At 41.4% G+C, this 23,554-nt stretch overlaps 1 long non-coding RNA gene across 6 annotated transcripts in view; it reads left to right on the top strand.

Moving 5' to 3' along the window:
- The window catches only part of LOC138685703 (uncharacterized), a 351,799-nt gene that overhangs the window by 124,650 nt on the left and 203,595 nt on the right, over positions 1 to 23,554 (top strand). Inside the window, exon 1 of one of the 6 annotated variants that reach the window (XR_011325090.1) lies at positions 21,544 to 21,992. The exons of the other annotated variants lie outside the window; for them this stretch is intronic. This is a non-coding gene — a long non-coding RNA (uncharacterized lncRNA). Of the gene's footprint in view, positions 1 to 21,543; positions 21,993 to 23,554 lie in introns of those variants that run through there. 6 annotated transcript variants of the gene reach the window in all.

The raw sequence follows: 23,554 nt of genomic DNA, 5'->3' as shown, positions 1-23,554 counted from the left end.
ATTTTTTAATTATCCCTTTTGATATGTTGTTTCACTTGGCTGCTGGCATCTACCTATGTCTCAGAGTGGGAGGGACAGTGCAGATCTGCAAACCTCTGGAGAAGAGAGGTGGGGGATTGCATTTCAGGAGATTAGAACCATTTTGCTGGTCTGAGGTGCAATAAAATCATGTCCAGTTTGCTCCATCCCTGTGACCTGTTCTCCCTGGCATGGCTGCTGAGTATTCTGGTATACCTCTAAGTGGTAACTTACCCTGGCTTGGGGTTTTAACATGTACCTACCTCTGTGTGACTTTGGATTAATTTTTATTTTCCCCAAGATGCCTATACACTACCAAGGTAATATGTAAGATCATTTGCTTTAGAAAGAACCAGGTCTTTATCCTTTATTTTGTTTTTGTGAGCCCTTCACTAGCCTAATGCTTTCTATAACTGGTGAGGGTTTTTCCTTTATGATATAGTTTTCCAGGTGCCTAAAAGGGTAGTGATACATTGCAAAAATAAGTTTTCTTCTTAAAATCACAGAGTACTTATCCCCTTTTCTTTTAACTATTTAGGTTTTTAAGGCTTAAATTTTTTTTTTTTTTTTTTTGTACTCCTGGGAATTTGAGGTTTATGAGGTAAATACAGGTTTACATGGGTAAATGGGAGTTAGGTGTCCTAGTAACCAGTGGAAAAGGTATCCAGTCATTTTTTTGTTTCTGAGAGTACTGGTGGTAATTCTCTCTCCTGCTTGTCATAAAAAGTCTTTTGTGCAGTTTGCCTCTTTCTTTAGGCTTTAATCCAGCAAAACACTTTTAGCACACAAGTAGTCTCATTTGCTTTCAGTGACAATATTCACAGACTTAACATAAAGCATGTGTTGGAGTGCTTTGCTGGGTCAGGGCCTTCTTTACTTGAGCTGTATATCGAGTCTGCATGTATGTTATTCTAGAAGTTTCATAACTCCACAGTATCAATTCTTCATTGTACTTAGTATTTTCATAAAATACATGTTTGTAGAAGAGCACAGATTAACCAAAACACATGTGGATAGAAACACAGTTGTGCACCTAGCTGTGCTCATTAGAGCTGGGATATTCAGGGCAGTCATTTCTCATACAGCTATGTTTGGAAAGAACAACCTTTGTATTTTTTTTCCCTCAACTCATTGTGTTTCATTTTGTCAGAATGATAACTTAGGGAAATAATCAATAAAGTAATTAAAATAGCCAAGCTTTGCCTATGCATGTTCAGGCCAGGCATAGTGATTAATGGTGAATTTCCCACTGAAAGCACCAGTGGATACTAACGTTACTTGAAACTGATCCCTGGTTTACTTAGGTCTCACCATCTGTCCATTTGAATTTTTTTTTTTTTTTTTTGAAAGTTGGCCTAGCTTCACACAGAGTCAAGAAAAGAACTTTTAGATGAAAAGACAGGTTTGGGCAGCCCTCACTTTTTGTCAGTGGTGAGCTAAGGGCATCCCTCGTGTAACTCCATTACTTCTCTTCAGCAACCTTTGCCTATATAGGGCAGAGTTAATGTGGGCTGGCTTTCAGCAACCACAGCAGCCCAGCCTCCTGTCAGGTTTCTGCACTGCAGAGACCCACGAGTGTTACTGCCTCCTCAGTCTATCAGTATCCATCTGTACACACCTGAGGGTGTAGCCCAGGGTTGTTTATGCTGAGATGTGCTAAAAAGTATGTCTACACTGCAATTTCTCCTTTAAGGTAAGGTAAGTAGCAGAGGTATTGGGAGCTGCCTACCAAGAAGTGATAGACCAATAGCTCCTTCCACTTATCAGCTGTTGGTATGAGCTGGTTAGCCAAAAGCTGTCTCATGTATGCCTTTGCCACACTGCAATCATAAGAGCAATTTCCCTAAATAGCAGGAACAAAACAGAGACTTACCTTGTGCTTTAAAGATAATAAATTAAGGGTCCATGTGACCCAGATAGGGAATTAGTCTCAAAGCCAAGTGTCCCCTGAGCCATTTGAAATGGTAAGCTGTGCTGATTCCACCTCCTGTTTTTGCCATTTGGTCCTTTATAAATAATCTTATAATCAGAATTGACAGCTCTGGTGTGACATTTGGGTGATCTCAGATCTGAAAAGTTACCTGGAAATAGTTAACTCTGAGAAAGAGGCTTGAGCTACAATTTCAGTTAGACAGGCACACCCTCACAATCTCAACCCTCCCTAAAATCCTGGACACAGAGTGGATTTTGATCCTGTATGTATTGTGCTGACTGCATTTTAAAGCAACACATAGAAAAAATTATTTTCCCTTTTGAAAAAAACCCCAACCTTATAAATAGTTAGACAACAATTGTCCTAAAAGTTTTGGTTTTCTCTTTTGTTTATCAACAAACATTCTTTCTACATAATTTTGGTTTTCAGTTGAGAACTTTGCTGAAACTCAAACCTGAAAATTCTGTTCCAGTTCTCAGTGCTGTAGATATTTTGAGATTGATAGTGCCTGTTTCAGTGGCCACAGTTTCTGAGTGGGGAAGACTTCAGCCCTCTTTTGCACATTTGAAGAAATGCTTTGACTTCACAATTTCAAAAATAGAAAATTCAGTTTTAAAACAGGTTTTTCTTTCCTTGAAATTGCCTATACAAGATGAGATGGATTTAAAAAAAAAATCACAACTTCACTCAAAGTCTCATTTAAAGCTGGGACCCTACCCTGCATAATGGCAGTGCAGCTGTGCAGTCTTGTTCTGTAGGAAACTGAAATAGAATCAGCCTCTTCTTCCTGCAGAACCTCCTGCGTTCTCCAGGGCAGCATAATCAGGAGTCTTGTCTCAGCAACCTTCACCAACCACTAAACCAGCTCTATTTCTCATCTTAATATAAAAGGGATGGTGATTTTACATACTGCTAGGCATGGTCCTGGTGACCCAGGAGACAGTGATGTGCTACTGACGTCTATTGAGGCATACACTAAAGTTTGGACAATTTGTGTCAGCTGAGGTGATGGGGGAGACAATTTCAAAATCTGTTACTCTGGTTAAAATTCTAACTTTATTAAGTTCATTTTTTTGTGTTAAATTTTTCAGTACTTGTAGATACATATGTATTTTTCAATGCTTGTGGTAGTAAGAACAGTGTCTGGGTGATCTAAGACAGGATCTTTCTAGTCCTCTCTTCTTGTTACTATTTTTGGTAAAGAGATTCATGTAATCTTTCTTCACGGTGAATGAGATGTGGCTATAAAAGAAGTAGCATTTCAAATATGGCTTGCAAGGACCTTTAGCATCTTTCTGAATTGGAGATATCTATGTTTTCTTTCTAAATCAAAATAACAAATCCATTCCAAAATTTTGTTTCTACTGCTATCTCTCAGAAAGGGACAAACCTTGTGAGGGTGGAAGTGCTATAATAAGTCTGAGTTAAGCTGTACTTTTAATGTGATCAATGCATTGCATGCTTAGCCAAAGTAGTGTGAGGAATGATGGAAGATGCTAGTGCAAGATTCATTCAGCTGGAGAGGGTGTGCAGGACCCTGGGACTTGGCAGAGAAGGCAGCCTTGACCTTTGTCAAGATAAAGAAAGTGGTAAGTTAGCTTATGCATTTTAATTGATGACTTTTTAAACAGCATTTTGTGTTTGTCTCAGATGTGGTTTGAAGTTTTCACATGAGAACGCGTTAGGTAGCTGATCGTGGTCTGTTAAACATATATCAAAGATGTTAAACTTTGTCTCTGCTTTAAGAAAAAAGTAAAAATATACCTCCTTTCAGTTCCAGCCCAGCTAGCTGGAGGTGGGTTTTGCCTCAGGCTTCTCATCGTTACCCACAAAATGAGGAATTACTGCCTCTAGCCCAGTGATTAGTGTGAGCACTCCCTAAACCGCACATTAGGGAACATTAGCCAAGTTTGCTCAAACCACCCAATTAACATTTTAAGCCAACCTGCTGGTTTTTTCTGAGGTGGATTAGGGAGAGCAGCTCTCCCAGCAGAACAGTGTGTGTTTGTGTGACACGCACTTTGTAACTTTGCGGGAGTGATTTCCAGCAGAGGGTAATAACAAATATGAAATAGCAGGGAAGAGGAGATACGTTTTTCAATCAGTGCTGCTACCTGAAGGGTGACCGAGTCTCTGCAGTCCACAGGCCCCAGCTTGATTTGTGGGAGAAGGGAGATCAGAGGTCCTGGGGGGAGACAGGGATGGGACATGTAGAAAGGCAACATATTCGTATTTATTTGTGAGGGTTTTTTTGCATGATCTCTGTCCTGCACCCACATAAGTGTGCCATTTTCCACATGCTTCTGTCTCAAAGCCTGCATCCTGTCTCTTCATCTTACTGAGCCTTGTATCTGTAGCTAGCTGAAGAAGCAGCTTTTTCTGGCTGATGCTCCCCACATGATTGCTGCCTTCTCTAAATTGGGCCCAGAAGGTGTTTACGAGAATTTTGCTTCTGCTGTTCTTCCTCTCTCCACTATACATCACCCCCAACTATATCTGTGTTGGGAGTCTAATGATCTAAAGCCAGATGTTTGAAACATAGATAATAAGACAGAAGGATGTTTATGCCTGGGGAAAACAGGGTTATATCTTTTTTTAACATATATATTTTCTCTTACTCATATGACTTCTGCCACTTTAAAGTGGGAAGTGTGTGTTCACTTTTAAAGAGAATAGCAGCTCTCCCATTGGGTATGCCTGCGAAGCACTGTAAATCATTTATGTATGTCACTCTTCATACTTTAACCATTCTAATGTTATTTCATTCTGAGATCAAAGGATGTGCTGGGACAAAAAAATTTCACATTGCCAATTTAAAGAGGATCTGAGAAACACATGCGTTCCCAGTTGTCACAGCATAACCCTTGGTTGTCTGAAAGTATGAGAGACTGAGTGGAGAGACAAATACAGGGGAAGAAAGTAAGCCTCCTACACCTGATTTTCACTTTCCTTGAGTCAGATAGATGAAAACCATCCTGTGACATGTCTATATCATATCTGATCTAGTTAAAGCTTTGAAGAGTTGATACTGTAGTGTTAATGTTAACCTAACTGACAGAATCTTTCCTGGAGTTGACATGAGCAAATATATCAAGAAGAAGATAAATTAATCACTCTGGTGAGCTTCATTAGTACCAGCATGGGGAAAAATGTGATTGCATCTCCCATGGTAACCAGGAATCCTTTATACTGCTCCTATGAAGGGTTCTGCCTGAGGGGAGAATGGCTAAGAGTGAAGAAAGTGGATTTTGGGAGTGGAAAACTGTTGATTTGAAGTGAATTCAGGAGGGAATAATTAATGGGACAGATGGCTGAATCCTCTGTTCTTGAAATAAAAGTACATTTGCTCTGTAAATTCACCAAAGAGAGTGACACTGAGATTCTTCTGATTCACTTAACATTTCGCCTATGAGACCAGGATAAACTTGTGAGAACCTCTGGAAACAATGGAAGCTCATGGAAGAAGTTTGAGCCCAGAACTTTTCTCAAACTGTCTGTATAGATCTGGTCACTGCTGTATTTGCAGAGTACCCAGAGCAAAACCACACTTCCCTGTAAGTCACCATTGGCTGCTACCGCAATGTACATCTTAACGTAGACCGATGACTTTGCACTCCATAGAGTACAATCTGATAGGGAATTCAGAAGGGGGGGCTCCCAATAACTTGTATGGCTTCTAGACAAGACCTATCTCGTGTTTTCTACCCAAAGCATTTCACAAAGGTACTGTTCTACTTGCTTCACAAAAAGGGGGCTCTGGGGCTGGAAAGCAAGTTAATAGGAGACTGAAAAGAGAAAGTCTCATTTCCTGATACCCTGGGTAGTCACTGGTCTGCTGGGCTTGGCACACCAACCATTTTCTCTTTCCTTATGTCCTACAGCATGTTGCTCTTGTAGCTTCCAGAAGGCAGTGTTCCATGGTGGTGGGTGGTAATGGAGGCTCCACTGCAGTACAGGCTTTTTTCTTATTTGTTTCAAGATCCTGGTGAAATGCATTCCCATTATTTCGGCTCTGTATCTTTAGTTCCCTCATCTGCAGCATCTTCTGAATTTCCCTTATTCTGAAGGAAACATTTTTATTAAAGCCACAAATATAACACATACCATGTCACTAGGCACTCATAGGAAAAACTGGAGACTAGCATATTACGTATGGGATGGATGACAAACTAATAGAGGCTGTAGCACAGACAGCAGTAGATGTGCAGTTGGGGGAACTACAGATGCTTGCTGGATGCAAAAACAGTGAAAGATGATGACTCTCTACAAAAGTAAAAGCAGTCACATAAGAGCCATTTACCAAATAGTAAGAAGCGACATTTGTGAATGGTCATGCTTTTTAGTCTTAATGCCAGTTTTAGAGCTTTGTTGGGAGAGGAGAAAGAAGCTATAAATTGAAATTAATCTGATCATCAGTCAAAATGTTTTAAGTGAAAAGCAATATACAGGGGTCTGCCTGAATCATCAAGAAAATGTAATGGACTGGGTTTTCCTTTATGACTAAAGAGTTGTAATTCATGACTGCCAAGTGAGAAACAGCCTATTGTTCTTTGTTGAAAACTGGAAACAAAAAGGTAATGACATGTCTTAACCTTTTTATATTCTTGGGATATTAATGCTTAATATCATGTATTAGTTCAGCTACCCAGGGCTCTCAGGACCTGCTGACTTTTTTAGCTTATAGAATGAATTGATTTAATTATCAATATTGAAAAAGATCTTATTCTTGTCCTAAACAGTATGGAGGGTTCAGCGCGCGGAAACATGTACCCGGCACACACAACTGTGCAATCCTGTCTGTCTTAAGATTAACTGAAAAGGCCCTATTTTTTTCCAGGTCTGGAGGGATCTCTGGGTGCGGCATCTTTGGGACAGTCGGTTTAAGCCCTAATTCTTCACTCTGTGACTGTGTTTCTAGGCTGAGGATCTGCTTTTCAATGTAGATATTTCCCAAATTTTCTTCTGCAGGTATTGCTAGCACCAGCAGTTCACACACTGGTGAAGTAGAGGACTTCTTGCTCCACCAGGAAGTTTGCCAAACTTCTACCTTCTTGCTGTAAATTGGGTATTAATGCCTTGTCTCACACACAGAGTGAAGTCATATACCCACATGGAGAGTCTGAAGCAGTGTTTAATGACACATGCTCTAAGGAGAAAGCTGCATTGCTGTTGCACGCTTCTCTCTGCTAAACTGGTACTGGGTTTTCCACTCATGCCCATGTGTAAGCCTGTGGTCTGGGCCCCACCAAGAAGGAGCTGTCTTCCACCACCTCTTGGTGAAACGGAGGGAAGAAAGGTTATGTGTCATCTGTTAGCTGAAGTGGCACCTCCCATACATTTTAGGCATATGGGTGAATAAACTATGACTAACATTAATTCTGTTGTGTGATATCAGAGGTCACATAATTGCACTGAGAGCGTTGTGAGTGAAGATATGTGCATCAAGTTATCTTGGTTATGTGTTGTAAAGCGTCAAGGGTGAGCCACGTGTAGTACCGATTATTAACTGTGGTACTACCTGTAAACCAGGATTGTGAATGCTAATGAACCTTCTTGTTGATCATGATAGAACTGACGTCTGATAGGAATCTGGATCAGGTTTCTTCTTTATCCATGCTACAAGAAGTTTTGGTCAGGAGAATGAAAACCTGCCTCTACTGCTGTTAAAGTTAATGAGAGGTCCAGAAGCATATCTGGAAAACTTCAATGAAAGACTACGTGAAGGCACCATTCATGAGAGTAGTGAGGTAGGATGAGATAAAGGAATTTAAAGGAGGGGACATCTTGTTACCTACTACAGAAAGAATTGTCTTCTGACTGATGTGGCACATGGCACAAATGTCACGGAGCAATAAATTGTTCTGGAAATGCAGGACAAGACCTTGTCTGAGAGGCTGGGCATGGACCTGTCCTACTTGCTTGGATGTTGCTAGTGTTTGCCAACAGACTGTGAGGTGGTTGACAAATACAGGGTACAGTGAAGGGGGAACAGTAGCAAATGGAAAATGTGTTTGCCTTTGTGAAGTGACCAAAGACTCGTGAGGAAACCAAAGCAAGGGAATACTGCCAGGAATACTTGAAAAGCAGGTATTTGGTATTCATTGGTATTGACACATAAAAATGAAGATACTGTTTTTTGGGTTTTCCACCATCAGGTAGTGCTTCTTTCCCCTGCCTTTTCATCTTTTTAATATTAAAAGCGTTTTCTTCTTTTATATCCACATTTAGTATTTACAAAAGGGAAGTCAGTATCTGCTTAGAGTGGCGAGGGAAGCACCTGCTTGAGGCTGAAATGTTGACATTTAGTATCTTTGCATGTGGTGTCCTTGCAGCTCTGTTGTATAATGCATACATGTTATGCTGGTAAATATTTCTTCACTCGCTTGTCCTGGAGACTAAAATTGTTTAGCTGTAGAACAGGGAGAATTAGCAATAGCAGTGTACTCTTCTGTTCCAGCAGTGATAAACATTTGACTGTCATTATGTTCAGCTTGGACTATTTTGTAAATATTCCGAGCTCTCCATGTGTGGGTTGTCATCACTCTAGTAATCTAGCTTCATCTTGCAAACTTTTATCCATAAAATTAAACTGACAGGCCTTAATGGGACAAAATGTGTGAGGAAAGGGTACCAACAAACATAGCTGAAGAAATGGGCCCTTAGAGAATGCTGTAGTATTTAGAATCTGAGATAATAAAGTATAGTGTGGCACAAATGTCTCGCTAATAGATAGTAATGTGTTATGAAATCTAAAGCACCATTCTTGGAGTACTGGGCTATGTGATACAGAATTGTTCAGATGTACACTGGCAACAAACATATGCTTTTCAGATGGAGTCAAACTACATTTTGACAAACTTTTAAGTATTTCGATTGTCATAGTTTTTCTTTAAAATTATATGCCAGGCAATGAGTATGAAGCAGCTGTCACATTCCTGATGGGAATAAAATCTCTCCATTTGTATTCAAAGCTTGCAGTGCCTGTCCTGGTACTATGAGAAGATACAAACACATCAGTCAAAAACATCTGTTACTTGTAGTGGATTAAAAAGCACCTGGTCTAAAAACACACCTTTCACAAGGTTAGATTTCAGCCTAATTTGAAAGTTTTTAAAACTCTCAAAGCTGAGGGTTTTGCTGAGGCTTAGGTTCATCCCTTACAAAAGGTACATAATTGAGGTTAAGTTTGCATGGCTAAGCTCTAAAGCATCCCAACAGCTTCATAAATCAGAATAAAATCAGAATAGATTTGTTGCCTGCTGAAACCAGCTGAACGATAGACTCATTCACAAGTGTGATCTTACACATTTGACATTTCAAGGATCAGGAGAGTCTAAGTTGGCTGGATCAACTGTTTTACTACAAATAATTCAGCCGCCTGCACTAGAGGCCAGGGACAGTAGGTCTCTGTAGTGAGGCCTCATCTGCAGAGCGCTTTCCCTGAGGAAGCCCATCAGATCCCACAGGAGCTGTGTTCAAACTGGTAAGTCGCTCCATCCTGGGCCTTGCCATTGTTAGTCCTCGATCATTTCATCTGTCTCTCTGCACAGATGGGAGAGGGACTTACTGGGGGGGGCTGGGGGAGCAGGATGGGAATAGCGGTGCCCATATGCTGGACATGGATCATTAAAGTCAGCATTAGCAGATTATGTAGGGCTCAGGTGTCTTCTTGGTGGGATACACCAAGTAAATTATTTATATAAATAAAGAGTTATCCAAGACAATTAGCAGGCATAGAGTGAAGTGTGGTGTATGCTGGGCTGTCTCCCTCCATAGGTTACAGACCAAACTCTTGTAAACAAGGGTGTAAGTGGGTTGTTGCTTATTTATTGGTCCTGCCAAATTAGAAATTGTACTGTTGGCTCAGTAGGAACAAATTGGTTGTGACTGCAATCATCCTTGCCACCCCTCCTCTAGTGTATTCCCTTGCATACTGATCCTTAGATGATGTAAATTAACACAGCTCCTCTGACAGCAATGCCTGTGCCTCTTCAGCTGTGCTGTTAGCATGGATATGCATGGATTAATGGCATCTGCACGTCTCCTGCATGGTTGTCATTGTATATGGCAATGGGGAACAAGGATATCCTGGATTATGGAACCTTTGATATTCTTGTTTCTGAATGAAGAAGGACTCATGTAAACCAGCTTTGGTGTCTTTGTACTATTCAGTGTGCTCCCATCTGGAAAGGTTTACAGGCACAAATGCCTGGAGGCAACTTGCGTCCTTGAGCAGGATAGTTATGCAGAGATGGGGCTGCACATGTGGTAAGCAGCCCTGTGTGTGCTGAGGAGTGCTGGCAACTACGCTGTGTGAACAGCTGCCTGGAATCAGCTCAGGACCAACTCTGAACCTGAGCTGGCTCCAGGCAGAGCAACATGGCATGTCTGCGCTGCACTCTACGTGTTCACAGGTGTATTGCTACGTGAACATAACCATACTGCTTCCACACCTGCACGAGGTCTGCATGCAGTTAGGGCCACATAAACACAATTTGGTGCCTGAAATAATAAGCCATATTTGACATAAACTGCCTCAGTGGGCTCTGCATCCTCTACACAGTCTCTATTTCCATATGCACAGGGGTCTGTTACATGCTTTTGAAGCACTAAATCTGTGTCTACATTAGATAATTGCACAAGTGCAATCGTAGCAGTCAATGTGTGACTACGTAACCACAGTCTGCTCAGCTTTCAAATGTGGAAGAGGCCTTTAGAGACATGTATTTAGTTTTATTTTTGCTGCTGTTCTCCCTGATGTCATGGTGAAGACTTAGGCTGGAAGTAGAAGGCTCTTCTGTTTGGGAGAGGGAAGGAGATAAAGAACAGCTGCTTCCAAGAGCCACTTTTAGAAGTCCACTTTAAAGCAAAACTTTTTCAAAGCACACTTCAGCCTTTTTCCTCTGTGAGACGAGTGCTTTACCCCCTGTGCATCATACGTGAGCAAAATGGGTGTATTTTCTTCTGGCAGAAAGGTAGTTGTTTTCTTTGAGGTTTTTGTGTCCTGAGTGCATTTAACTGCCATGTGGAATGACGTGAAAGGGGCTTTTCTGAGTCTGTCTCTTGTCTCAGTCAAAGGGCTGCTAGAGTTTTAGGCTGCCTGTATTATCGTAGCAGTGATTTTATGTCACTAAAGAACAAGCTATTAGCACAACCTTGCCATTGGGGTTTGTCACACTTTGTGTGTCAGTGTGTACATGTGCTTTTTTGCTAAATCTCATCTCTCCCAGCCTATAGTCTGGTCATTTAAAGCGAAGTTCGCAAACAGCATAATAATGCTGGAAATCACAAAAGAGCGAGCTAATGGCTGCAGCTACTATTGTAAACCTGATTTCCACAGGCTCAGCAGGGCTTGGCATATCAGGGGCAAGTTCAGTAAAAGAGGCGCTGCTGCTGCAGCTGCGCCTGAGCAGTTGGATTTTTGTTCTCAGCCTCGAACAGAAGCTGGGCCGCGGAAGTTCCTGACCGCCTCCTGCAACGCGCTGAGTGGCCTTGGCCCCGGCGGGAGCCTTACATGCTTACAGCTTCCCTGAATTAAATGGAGGGTGTCAGTATACAGGAGGTCAGTAGAAGCTCAGGCTCCAGGTGAGCACTGAGGAAGCTTCGGGGGAAGATACTCTGTGGTTTGCCCTCTAAGAGAGGACATCACAGCCCCAAAGAAAGTAGAGGAGAATGGAAGCATTCATTTGATGCCTAGCTCTGTGCTTCTACGAGAGCTGAAGCAATCCTCCTTGTAAGTGAGAGGTAGCCTATGCCAGCTCAAAATTGATAGTGTCCCCCTTACGGCTCCTTTCAAGCCTGTGATTCTCCTAATGGAGGAAGAACATAAGGCCTTGTACTCCATATGTTTTCTCTACTCTTTAAGTTCTGAGTATGTACTGCCAGTGTCCACCCAGTAATTCTCTTTTTTGCATGTAATCTCCCTTGACGCCTTCTATTTGCTGTCAGAGCCAGGGCTGAGTTCAGGCTCCCAGTACCTCCAAGGAAGACACAGAGTGGACCATGGAAGGACTAAGCAGTTTTCCTTTATCCTCTCCTGTCCCTCTTCTCCCGTGTTATTGCCATATGCTCCATGTCATATGAGAGAAGAGGGCCTGTGCAGTCCCAGTGTATACACATCTCCTCCCTAAATTAATATTTAAGGTGTTTGGAAGCACCTGTGACACTGAGACTGAAAATGAAGGCTCAGGTCATCCCCAATAATGTCTTGGGTTTCTGTGCAAATACAGTGCTTTATTCTTGTAGATATGCTGACTGTGCTGTGACATTGTGCATGTTGAAGAAGCAGATTTTGTTGAGACATTTTGGCAGCCAGAAGCCAGTGCTCCATGGGCTTCTGTTTATATGGATTAGGATGGGCTGGTGGCTTTCCTTTCCTCTTTTCTGGTCCGCATAGCATTCAAAATGTAATGCAGTGCATTTGTGTATCAGACGTACCAAGGGGTGACATCTAGCACCCTTGTTAGATGATTTAAGCCCATAGTGTTGTAGTCTACCTATATATAAAAAAAAAGAAGTTTATGCAGTTATTTTGTGTGTCTTATAAGTTTAGAGCCTTCTTTCCCCATCAGGCAAATTTGAAATTATCTTAAAGATAATTAAGTACTTATAAACTGGCATCAGGGAAGAGAAAATCTATCCAAATGCTGCCCATATTGTGAGAAACAAGAGGAAAACTTGGCAATTATATAGCTAACTAATCTGTTATCACATACACACTGCCCTGCCAATATGCATGCATGTATCTACAGATAACCCACAGCATATGGCATTTCTTTCCTAGTGGGTATGGTGTGGGGGACATGTGATGCTCAGGTTATTGCAGTAGAGGAGAAGGAACCCCAAACAGAAGGTGCAAACCTGTAGGAAGTAGGTAAGGATGTTTACATATTTAAAAGACATTTTTTTTTTGTGAAAATGCTATAGTTGTTCTATAGTGAGGATGTGAATTACACAGCAGAAGCTGCATGTGGATCTTATGGCCCATGTTGTGTATTACTTGGATACCTCACAGCTTGTATGCATTTGTCTTGGTCACACATTTTGCCCTTCCTTGCATTGCTGGTGTAAGCATTATCCTTCTAACACATTGATACCTAGAAGTGCAGTCTGCATTATTTAAAAACATTAAAATTGCAAAATTTAAATACTTTTAGAACTCTGTCCTTATGTGACTTTCTCAGGGTCTCACAGGAAATCTTCTGTAGGGGAAGAACTGAAGCTGATTCTGCTGAATTGCAGGGGAACATTTACACGTGCCAAAAGCAAGGGCTGCATTTGCCAGCACAGAGCCAAGGAGGCTGGCAAGGGTTTCCTTTGGTTGGTGGCTGAGCACTACCAGATCAGTCTTGCATAACAAAACCTACCCTGTTGCCCAGTTCATGCCAGAGCCTCCTTAACACGGTTGCTCCTCATGCAGAAAATGAACAACAGTTACCCAACACTGCTAGCAATACATCCTCCTACCTGCAGGTAGCAAGCTGGAATAAAGGCATCGCTCCACATCTGAAGGACTTACACTGTGAGGCATTGACTCATTTCCACAGAGAACTGAGTGCTTTCAGTTCTAATTAAAGTCAAGTCAACCATCACTGAATCAGAGTTTTAGTCCTTGTAGTAAGAGGGCAACTTGAAGTAGGGCAGTGTGTGGTGGTGGGGAAGGGAGTGGAGAGTTGTTGCATTTAATTCATAAAGTATTTTTGAACTTTCATTGAAAAGGCAGTTGGGGATTTTTGGAGGGAGGAGGAATGACTTTTTAGAAAACACTTTTTTTTTTCTCTAAAATCCTTTTTTTTTTTCTTGTGAAAATTTGAAAATATTTAAAGGAAACCAAACATCTTTACAAAAATATATCTATGCTGAAAACAAAAAAAGAAAGTTCGATAAAAAAACTTCTACCAGCTCCTACTCACTAATTGCATTTAATATTCATTCTTAATTTAAAAATCTCATCGTTCAAACACTTTAAAAAGTTTTAGAATTTCCTCTCTGAATGTTTTTTTTGTCTGACGGTACTAATGTGATCAAATCAGTTCAGCTCAGCTTCAATTAAGAAGATGAATGTATTGAGACTCCCAACAAGGCTGTCTGTCAGTAGCACGGGATTATATGATCCTGCCATTTGGCTCTGTGTTTGCTCTTGGTGAGGCTGATAATTTCATCACCCTCCCTGAAGTTGCGTTTCATTCTCCATAAATTCTTTAGTGCCTCTTTAAGCCTCTCGTATTGGAGCACTTTGTCTTCTGAAATGTCCTAGTTTGATCTGTCATTATGGTGGCATGTCACATTCAGTTACTGTATGTGTCTCACTAGGTGCAATGTAATGCTGGCTGCCAACATAACTAATTGTGAGTGAGTCTTGCTCGTGAGGCAGTTTGCTGAAAAATGCAGCTGAGAATACCGTTTTCAGCGTATCTGCTCTTTGAACTGTCTTGGCATCAATGAAACGCTTCATTATAGAGAGACATAATAGAACCATGGGCTGTGTCCAGGCTGGGAAACTTCTGCCCAAACTCCCCACTGTTGCTACCCTTGGTTCGGCTCTGCCGGTGATAGCAACTAGGGAGATAAATGAATAGACTGTTGGTTCCCAAAGCTTTCGGAATGACACTCACAGTTGTGGCTGCCACAACCTTCAGCTCTGTTCACGTTTGCCCTCTTCAAGCCACTGTCCCCCTTCTGCTGTCTAAAAAGGCTACTGCTGCCTTCTTATCTCCCCTGGTCCTTCCCCTCCCGCATGCCTTGCTCTATGGCCCCCATGATGCTGCCGGTGCTTTTTGTCCCACTCTGCTGCTGGTGCTGGCCAGTGCTGCTGCTGGGACTAAGTGAACAAGCCCAGCAGAGCATGTTCAGCTTGATTTGATGCCTTGCCTACAGCCCTAGTGTGCTTCGTCAGCTAGGAAATGGTGATGTGAACACAGCTCCGCTTGCAGCTTCCAGCACAGACATTTCATCCTGTGCCAAGCATGTCAGTGTGACACCCAAATTTAGCATGCCAGTCAGTGTTGCTTCCCCTGATACAGCTCAGGCAGACAGAGTGGGAAATTGTGGCAAAAATACTCTATTATGTTCAGAGAGATTGATAGTACCGTTAATAATATTTGCTATTGCTAGCAAATAACTCCTCTGTATAGAGAGGCTAGCATTGCCCGTTACAACCATCTGTCCCTTCTTTGTCTCTCTTCCATGCTATCTTTGCTTTTTTCTGTAACATATATTTATTTATTTGAAATACTTTTGCCTTATTGATTCCCCAGGCTTATGAAAGTGGAGCTCCCTCTCCAAAGAGAATAAATTACACCTTGCTGTAACACTGCTGTATAGCATAAAAGCCTTGCAGTTTTAAATTTTAACTTTCTGAGCCCACCTTTGGTAGTCTGAACCATTGTGAGTGAGGTACAGGTAGTTTAAATGATACAAACCATGCCTGATATAGATCTTGCTCATGTGATCAGTCCTCTCATTTCTGCCCAAGAGTGGCATCATAAGCAGTGTCGCCACCTGAAGTATCACCCTTAGCATCTGAAACAGCAATGCATGAAATTAAGGTGGTTGCTTGCAGGTGGTCTTCAAAGGCAGGTCATACTGCTAGCTCCACCACTTCTGACACTGTGAGTATGCTAATTTCCCCCCTCCTTGCCCCCAGCCCCATACCTTGGGATTATATACAGTAATACACTTTGGATTCCCTTTGTGCCCAGTTTCTCAGCCTGTAGAGTGCTTTTGAAATACATTTGGGAGCGCATTTTCTCTGCAACTGTGAATGATAAAAAGAAACAATTTCTAATGGAAATGGAAAATCTTGCCTTATCATTCCCCTATCTTCTCAGGGTCTGCAGCCTAAAGAGAAACATTAAATACGCAATGCTGTGAGAAAACTGGAAGAGCTACAGTTATGTAGTTCATTTCATATTTTAAGGATATTCTCTGCCCTTTTAACAACTGCATGTGAGGCTGTTAATAAACAAACAAAATCCAGGAGAAGCTGAGGTTTAGAGAAAACTAAGACCTATCATGAACTTCAGCTATACATACTCCTGTGCTTCCTATGGATGTGTGTCTTCCTTTCCCTTCACTCTCTTCCTCCTGGAATGCAAGAGTGCTTTTACTTGTTAAGACTTAATTTTTTAAATATTCTTTCACCGTGAGCACATAGAAATGAATCTGAAAGGGAAGCATGAAGCTTTGAAAAGGGCTTCCTTGAATTTCTGCTATACTAGCTACTAGAATGGCTTTTCTCAGGAACTTATTACCGAGTACAGACCTGCCTGGGAACTGAGACTTCAATTTGTTTTAGAGTATATACGAACCACCATGCTCAGTATTGTATATCTGGTTATGGTTTTATGTGACTATCATTGTCATTTCTGAGTCCTTTCTATGTAAAAGAAAACCAGCAAAGTCACTAAGTACTTGCAAGAGAGGAGAACCACTAGTTGGAAGGAATTTTGAGCAAGCACATTTTGACCCTGAAGCCATGCAGTTTTAAAAATAGTCTTTCTTGAGTCTTCCAGGAGATGCAACAATAGCTGTGAGGATCAGACTCTAATGGTTTAACTTCCTGTATGTGCCTACACACCAGTAAGCTACTTGTTATATCAGTAGTGATAATTCTCAAGGTGATGGGCATTTGCTGCTCTAATCTTGGTCTGCTTTCGCTATCAAAGTGGGATGACAGCTGTGTGCATGTGTGCTGTGAGTGTGAGCTGAATTCAAAACACACTGTACAATATTACCTGATTTTCAAGGGCGAAGCTGAAGCTAGATCTTCTCCCAGTTTTGATTTTCACTTAGAAGAAGAAGAAAAAAAAAGAGAAAAATTAGGGGTGGGGGTAATCAGACAGTTGAGCTTTGTTACTGCATTATTTATTTTCATTAAAACTGTAATACTAACTGCAAATCGCTTTGGAAATGTTTAATTACCTCTTTCATCAAAGGTGTTGTTTGACACGCAAATGAAGGAACAACCAAAGTGACATGAAATACAATTAACAACTTTTAGAAATAAACAGGCTTCAGGCTTGGGGACCTTGGGTGACCTTGACTTTTAACATCAGTATGGTCTTAGATCAGCAAAAGCCTGTTATGACATTACAGCCTTTTAAAATGTTAATAGATTAGCTTGTTCTGTTCACTTAGGTTTTGTGATTTGTTTAAAGATTGTTCTTGTTGGTATGGTTTGAGAATTATTAGGTGGAAAAGCCTTGGGCGTGACAGGTGTGATGGAGAGGCATATGATAAGGAGAAGATTTTGCTGTGAGTATTTAATTGTTTTCCTCTTTTAGGTGGAATGGCTGTGGTTAGAGGTGGGTGAGTATCACTTAAAAAAGAAAGGTTTCCAAATATCCATTCACATTCATTTACTTTACAGAATGCCTGACCCCTTTTCCCTTATGACTGCAGATTTATTTCCTAAAAAGCTTTAGTTCCCGGGAAGGAAAGTGTTAGAGATACTCCTGCCAACATTCATCCATCTGTGAATGCTGGTGTGAATATTTATATGTTTGAATCAGAACATGGGGAGGGCTGCTTGTGGCCTGGGAGTCATTCAGTCAGGAAGCAGATGGCTTCGTGGCTGCAACAAGCACACGATGCAAGTTACTGGGACCAGTCATGAATGCTTTCTGAGCAATACTCATGATAAATAGTGAAGGCATTGTGCAGTCTGGAGGAGAAGTATGTTTTTACAAATGATTTTTTCAGTATCTCTGCATTTGTAAATTATACTGTTTCATTACATCAGTTGCACTGTTGTTATATAAATGGAAAGGCAACCATGTTTTTTGAATTCCTAGCCAGGTGTCAGTTAGGTCTGATGCAGCAACATAGCCAACTCCACATGTGTAATTTTTGTTGAGAACTCGGTAGTACACACTTTAGAATTACAAGAAAATAAAAAAAAATTATTTTGGCCTGTACTTAATGGCAACACTGGTAGATTATTCCAGCCATTTCACTAGTTGACTTGTCTTGTGTTCCTGTCTCAGGGACCAGAAGTTCAGTTTTCACTGAGAAATGCTGCCTCAAATGTGGGCCTTGTTCTGTTCTGGCATGTCTTTGTTACCAGTTATGGCAGACTTGACTTTGCTGTTATCAAGGCTTCACTTGCATTAAATATTTTGCATCATTCACCTGCATTGTGTTATGTTTTAACCTCTCTGGGTTTGGACAGCCCTATACATATTTCTAGGAACCTTTTAGGTCCATAATAATAATAATAATAAAAATGTTAGTTATTAAAATATTACTTGTGTATGGTTATACTTTTGCTAGAGACTAAGCATAGTATTTTTAAATCTAATATCAGAATAGAGAGTAGACAGAGTTCCCTTTGTTTAAATACATTCGTAGGAGAAAATCAGTTCCCTCTTCTGCTGGATCAGCATTGGTGTTCCTGGATCTTAAAATGCAGGCATGTCCTTCAAATAAAATATTGTTTTCTTTGTAGGTGGTCATGAAACTCCATGCACCTTTCACAAATTGAAATTGCATAAACATAAAATTACTGTAAAGGAAGAATCGGGCTGAAGGTGGTATTTTTAGTGAGTATTTTGACCACCGTGATTGTATTTTCTCATCTAATAATAATGATGGTGAGTGGAGCTCACTTCCCTTAAGCTGATCTCCATCATTCATTCATCCATAAATTGAGTTTGAATGCAGATTGAGTTCTAGGTGGAGAATATTTCACACAGCTTTTCCCCTTTTGATCTTTTATTCAGTTGTGCTAGTGGGATGCCCTGCCTCCATTTCCAAGGTTTTTCCTTCATCTTTTTGAATAAAGCATTGAAGAAGGCTTTAATACTTTCTTTCAACATAAAAATGTTTTTCTTAACCTTTATAATACCGGTTAAGTTTAAGATCAAGGGAACTAATGCTCCGTTTGCAATATTGTATACATGAGGAGTGAAACTTTTCTCTGTTTCCTCCAGACAGGCTTGGAGCCTGTATTGCTGGGGTGGGGGTAGGTGAAAAAAACACACTTGCAAGCCCACTGGCGGAAGACTGAAGCAGCCTCCTCCTTCTCCTATCAACGTCATCATCACTTCTAGAAAAACAACTGCTCTTGTAGTTTTCCCAGTGTAAAAGATTGTGTTCACTGGATCTACCCAGGATTGATGCCACTAGCTCTTCCCTTAGGATGCCTGTTATGTGTCATGCACAGAAAAGATTAGAATATTCTCCAAATGCTTCTGGGCATACCTCAGTCCTCAAGTCCTTCAGTGAATCTTACCCCAGAGTCAAGCAGGGCAATAAACTGCATTATAAAATGTTGTGTCAAGAGTAGCCGTGTTGATATTCTCCTTCTACCTCCTCTCAGGAGAGGGGCAAAAATTGCCTCCATGAAGAGGCTCACTCATGCTGGGGAAGAATGCCATGAAGTACTTAAGACTTTTGTGCATTCAAAATGTTTTGCAGATTGCAGAATCCCCCATGATAATCTGGGAAGGGCTTTGTCACTTCAGTTTTGCTCTGAGATGATTTGGCCATGGTTACTCTGTAAAACTGTAACAGAACTGAGACTAGAAAGCTGGATACCTGAGTTCTCGCCAGGCAATGTAGGAGGGACCTCAGTATTTTCCTTCCGGGCAGCTGTAGTGATGCTTTTCATAGAATCATAGATTCATTTAGGTTGGAAAAGACCTTCAAGATCATCGAGTCCAACCATCATCCATGCCCTCTAAACCATGTTCTGGAGTGCCTTGTTGTCGTGGTTTAACCCCAGCCAGCAACTAAGCACCACGCAACCGCTCTCTCACCCCGCCCCCACCCAGTGGGATGGGGAGAAAATCAGGAAAAGAAGTAAAACTCGTGGGTTGAGATAAGAACGGTTTAATAGAACAGGAAAGAAGAAACTAATAATGATAATGATGACACTAATAAAATGACAACAGTAATAATAAAAGGATTGGAATGTACAAATGATGCGCAGGGCAATTGCTCACCACCCGCCGACTGACACCCAGTTAGTCCCAGAGCGGCGATTTCCCCTTGCCCCCACTCCCCCCAGTTTATATACTGGGCATGATGTCACATGGTATGGAATACCCCTTTGGCCAGTTTGGGTCAGCTGTCTTGGCTGTGTCCTGTGCCAACTTCTTGTGCCCCTCCAGCTTTCTCACTGACTGGGCTTGAGAAGCTGAAAAATCCTTGACTTTAGACTAAACGCTACTTAGCAACAACTGAAAACATCACTGTGTTATCAACATTCTTCCATACTGAACTCAAAACATAGCACTGTACCAGCTACTAGGAAGACAATTAACTCTATCCCAGCTGAAACCAGGACACTTGTCTACGCGCTTTTTGAATACCTCCAGGGATGGTGACTCAACCACTTCCCTGGGCAGCCTGTTCCAATGTCTGACAACCATCTCAGTAAAGAAATTTTTCCTAATATCCAACCTAAACCTCCTGTGCTGCAACTTGAGGCCATTTCCTCTCATCCTATCACCAGCCACCTGACAGAAGAGACCAGCACCCACCTCACTACAACCCCCCTTCAGGCAATTGTAGAGAGCGATAATAAGGTCTCCCCTCAGCCTCCTTTTCTCCAGACTAAACAGCCCCAGTTCTCTCAGTTTTGTGTTGCCCTGAGCTGGCTGCACTAGAACAGAAAGGTTGTTATTACTGTCACATACTTCCTATCAAAAAGTCCTTGGTTTATCATCTAGCAGTGGTTTGTCTGTCAAGTTTAGTTTTACGTTGTCTGTTCTCAGCTTCTTGATCCTCTGATGACTTTAAGATATATATCACACAGAAATTATACCCCTCTTTGTGGAAATTTTATATTTCTTCACCTTCCACCTATGGCTGTGATCTTGCACCATTGAGCAATCTACAGAACAGGAGCTCCTTGTCTGCACTTTTAATTATCCTGCCTGATGAAACAGGATCCCATTATTTAATGACTTTTTTTTTCCCCTCCCTTTGGTGAATTACAGTCACCAGTATTTTAGGAGGCACCCTTCTTTCCCTTTAGGACTCCTGAATTCCTGGTCTGAAGAGCTGTAGTCCCACAACCATAACTACTTTACTTCAGCAATTTTTATATTGGTGTTCCAAGTAATTTGGTTAATAAGCAACAATTGGTATAAAGCACTGAAGACCTATTTCCATGGTACAATGCTGTGCAATTTATCATAGGAACAGCTATGAAGTGACTGTACTGACTGGCAAGCGACATTGCTTTGTCCCAAAAGAGGCATAATCCAGAGGTCTGGATACCAAACCAGACCTGCATTCTAAATGTCATATCTTACACAGCCATACATGAAAATTACATTGGTTAGGAATACACCAACAGTCCTTGATTTTGTCCCAGTTAGAGTGAGTGATTTTTTCTTGAGGGTACAGTTTCAGACTTTCTGAATTGGTTATATACAGCGTACTTCTGTCCAGTCCCAAGCTGAAAGTTTCGTTTGTAACCATAAAGCCTATCTTTCTTAAGTAAAATAATGATTTCTTCATGCAATCAGGAAATGATGGATTAGCAGTTCAATATGCTATGCCAATCATCTGATGAATTGTGCAGTAATATCTTTCCCAAATTACCCATTTGCTTGGACCATAACTTTAGTCACTGTTACCAAGAAAAGAGATCACTTGTCTTCCTCTTCTTTTATTCAAGCTAGAACTTAAGAGGAGTGTTGGGAAATTTGTTTTGCCTAAGTTGATGTATTCGGTCTGGCTGAGCAGGAGATAACTTTCTTCATAGTAGCCCATATGGTGCTGTGTTTAGGATTCGTAGCTAAAACAGTGTTGATAACCCACCAGTGTTTTGGCTATTGCTAAACAATGTTTGCACAGTGTCACAGCTTGCTTTTTCCCACTCTAACCCCTCTGCCAGTGAGTAGGCTGGGGGTTGGGAGGGGACACAGCAGGACAGCTGACCTGAATTGACTAAAAGGATATCCCATACCATGTAACATCATGGTCAGCAATAAAACCTGGGGTAGAGCAAGAAGAAGGTGGGGGCTTTTTCTTTGAAGGTGGCCATTGCTTGGAGACTGGCTGGACATCAGCCTGCTTGTGAGAGGTGGTGAGTGATTGCCTTTTCATTGCTTGTTTATTTCTTCTTTCCTTCAACTATTAAAATGTCTTTTTCTCAACCCATGAGTTTTCTGGCTTTTGTTCTTCCTATTTTGTTCCCCGTCCCAACGAGCAGGGTGAGGTGAGTTAGAGGCTGTGTGGGTGCTTGGCTTCTGGCCAGGGTCAATCCACCACAGTTGAAAACTTTTTAATCCTCCTCTACATGAGAAACTGCCAGCGTCACTCTCCAAGATGCTCAGCCTGGCTCTCTGGTCAGGCCTGTTCCTTACCCTCCTTTTCCCATGGCAGGCCAGCCTGATGCTTGTCCTATCCCTTCATCTTTCTGATGGCAAAATCCTGTTCTGCTTCCAGTTTTGAGGAGAGATGAATGAGCCCTCTATTTACTAGCTACAATGAAATTAGCATTTGCCTAGCTGAATTGGTTGTGGAGTCCTTGAACAAAAGTTTTTAAGGGACAGAATGTGACTTGTGATAGTATAAAGAATAAATTTTTGTTGAGTGCTGTGGGGACGTGGTGGTTCCTGATTGGCACATTAGAAGGGCTATAGGCTAGAACTTGATAGCAGTACTCCAGCTATATACCATCTGCATTTCTTTCAATGACAAAAATAATCACTGTTTTTCTGCACTGCTGTCAAAATGCTGAGCCAACATGCCGATCTGGGAGTGTGATCTGGAGTTCTGGTCTGGCTACATCAGCTATGCTTTTCAGCCAATTCCAGCAGCAGATTCTGTAATATTGGTGAGGTTTGATCCAGGAAAAGCACAGATGTTGCAGTGTGTTGCAAGTACTTTGGCAATTTGAAAGACTCAGTCCAGTCCTTGGGCCCTTTTCTATTTGTCTTACATGACACTCGTGGCACAGAGCAGAAGCAAAAGTAGGCAATCCAGCAAAAGCAGGGATTTTCCTAATAGAAGCATCCATACAGTTCGTCAGAGCCACTACTAGCTCTTCATATTTACTCTTCTAACATTTGCACTACCAGAGAGAAAGGATATTCGGCTGCAATAGTGGATCCTTGAACTCAGAGACAACTGGTTATAACTGAGGTTAGTGTTCTTAGGGGTCAACAGAAGTTTATTAGCATCCTCTTTGCTCGCTTTTTTCTCTCAAATGTACTGACAAGCCACTTCTAGTTCTCATTGACTCTGAGATGACCTGGTCCGATTTGCTCTGACAGCCATTACAGAAGTAGCCTTAGAATCCTATTGCTATTTCAGGGTGAGATTAATGTATAGACTTTACTTTTCAAGGAGGAGATCAGTCAGTTGAAGATACCTCAGGTTGTCTTGGGTAAGTCTTACCCTACATTTGTGGGTTGTTTTTTTGTTTGGTTTTTTTTGTGTTTTTTTTTTTTTTTACTGAGAATCAACAGTTATACATAGATGGCTAAAACACCATTTTATCAGAACTGCTTTAGCAGTGAGGCAAAGAAACTGATGGAGTTGTTCCAACAGATAGCCAAACCAGTTAACTGCATTCCATAAGCTTTACATTAACATTGGAAAGCTTACTGTTGTGCTTTCTTACAAGACATGCATATGAGGGCA

Source organism: Haliaeetus albicilla, chromosome 6 (assembly GCF_947461875.1).
Source record: "Haliaeetus albicilla chromosome 6, bHalAlb1.1, whole genome shotgun sequence".
NCBI lineage: Eukaryota > Metazoa > Chordata > Aves > Accipitriformes > Accipitridae > Haliaeetus > Haliaeetus albicilla.
This window is presented reverse-complemented; position numbering and strand designations above follow the sequence as displayed.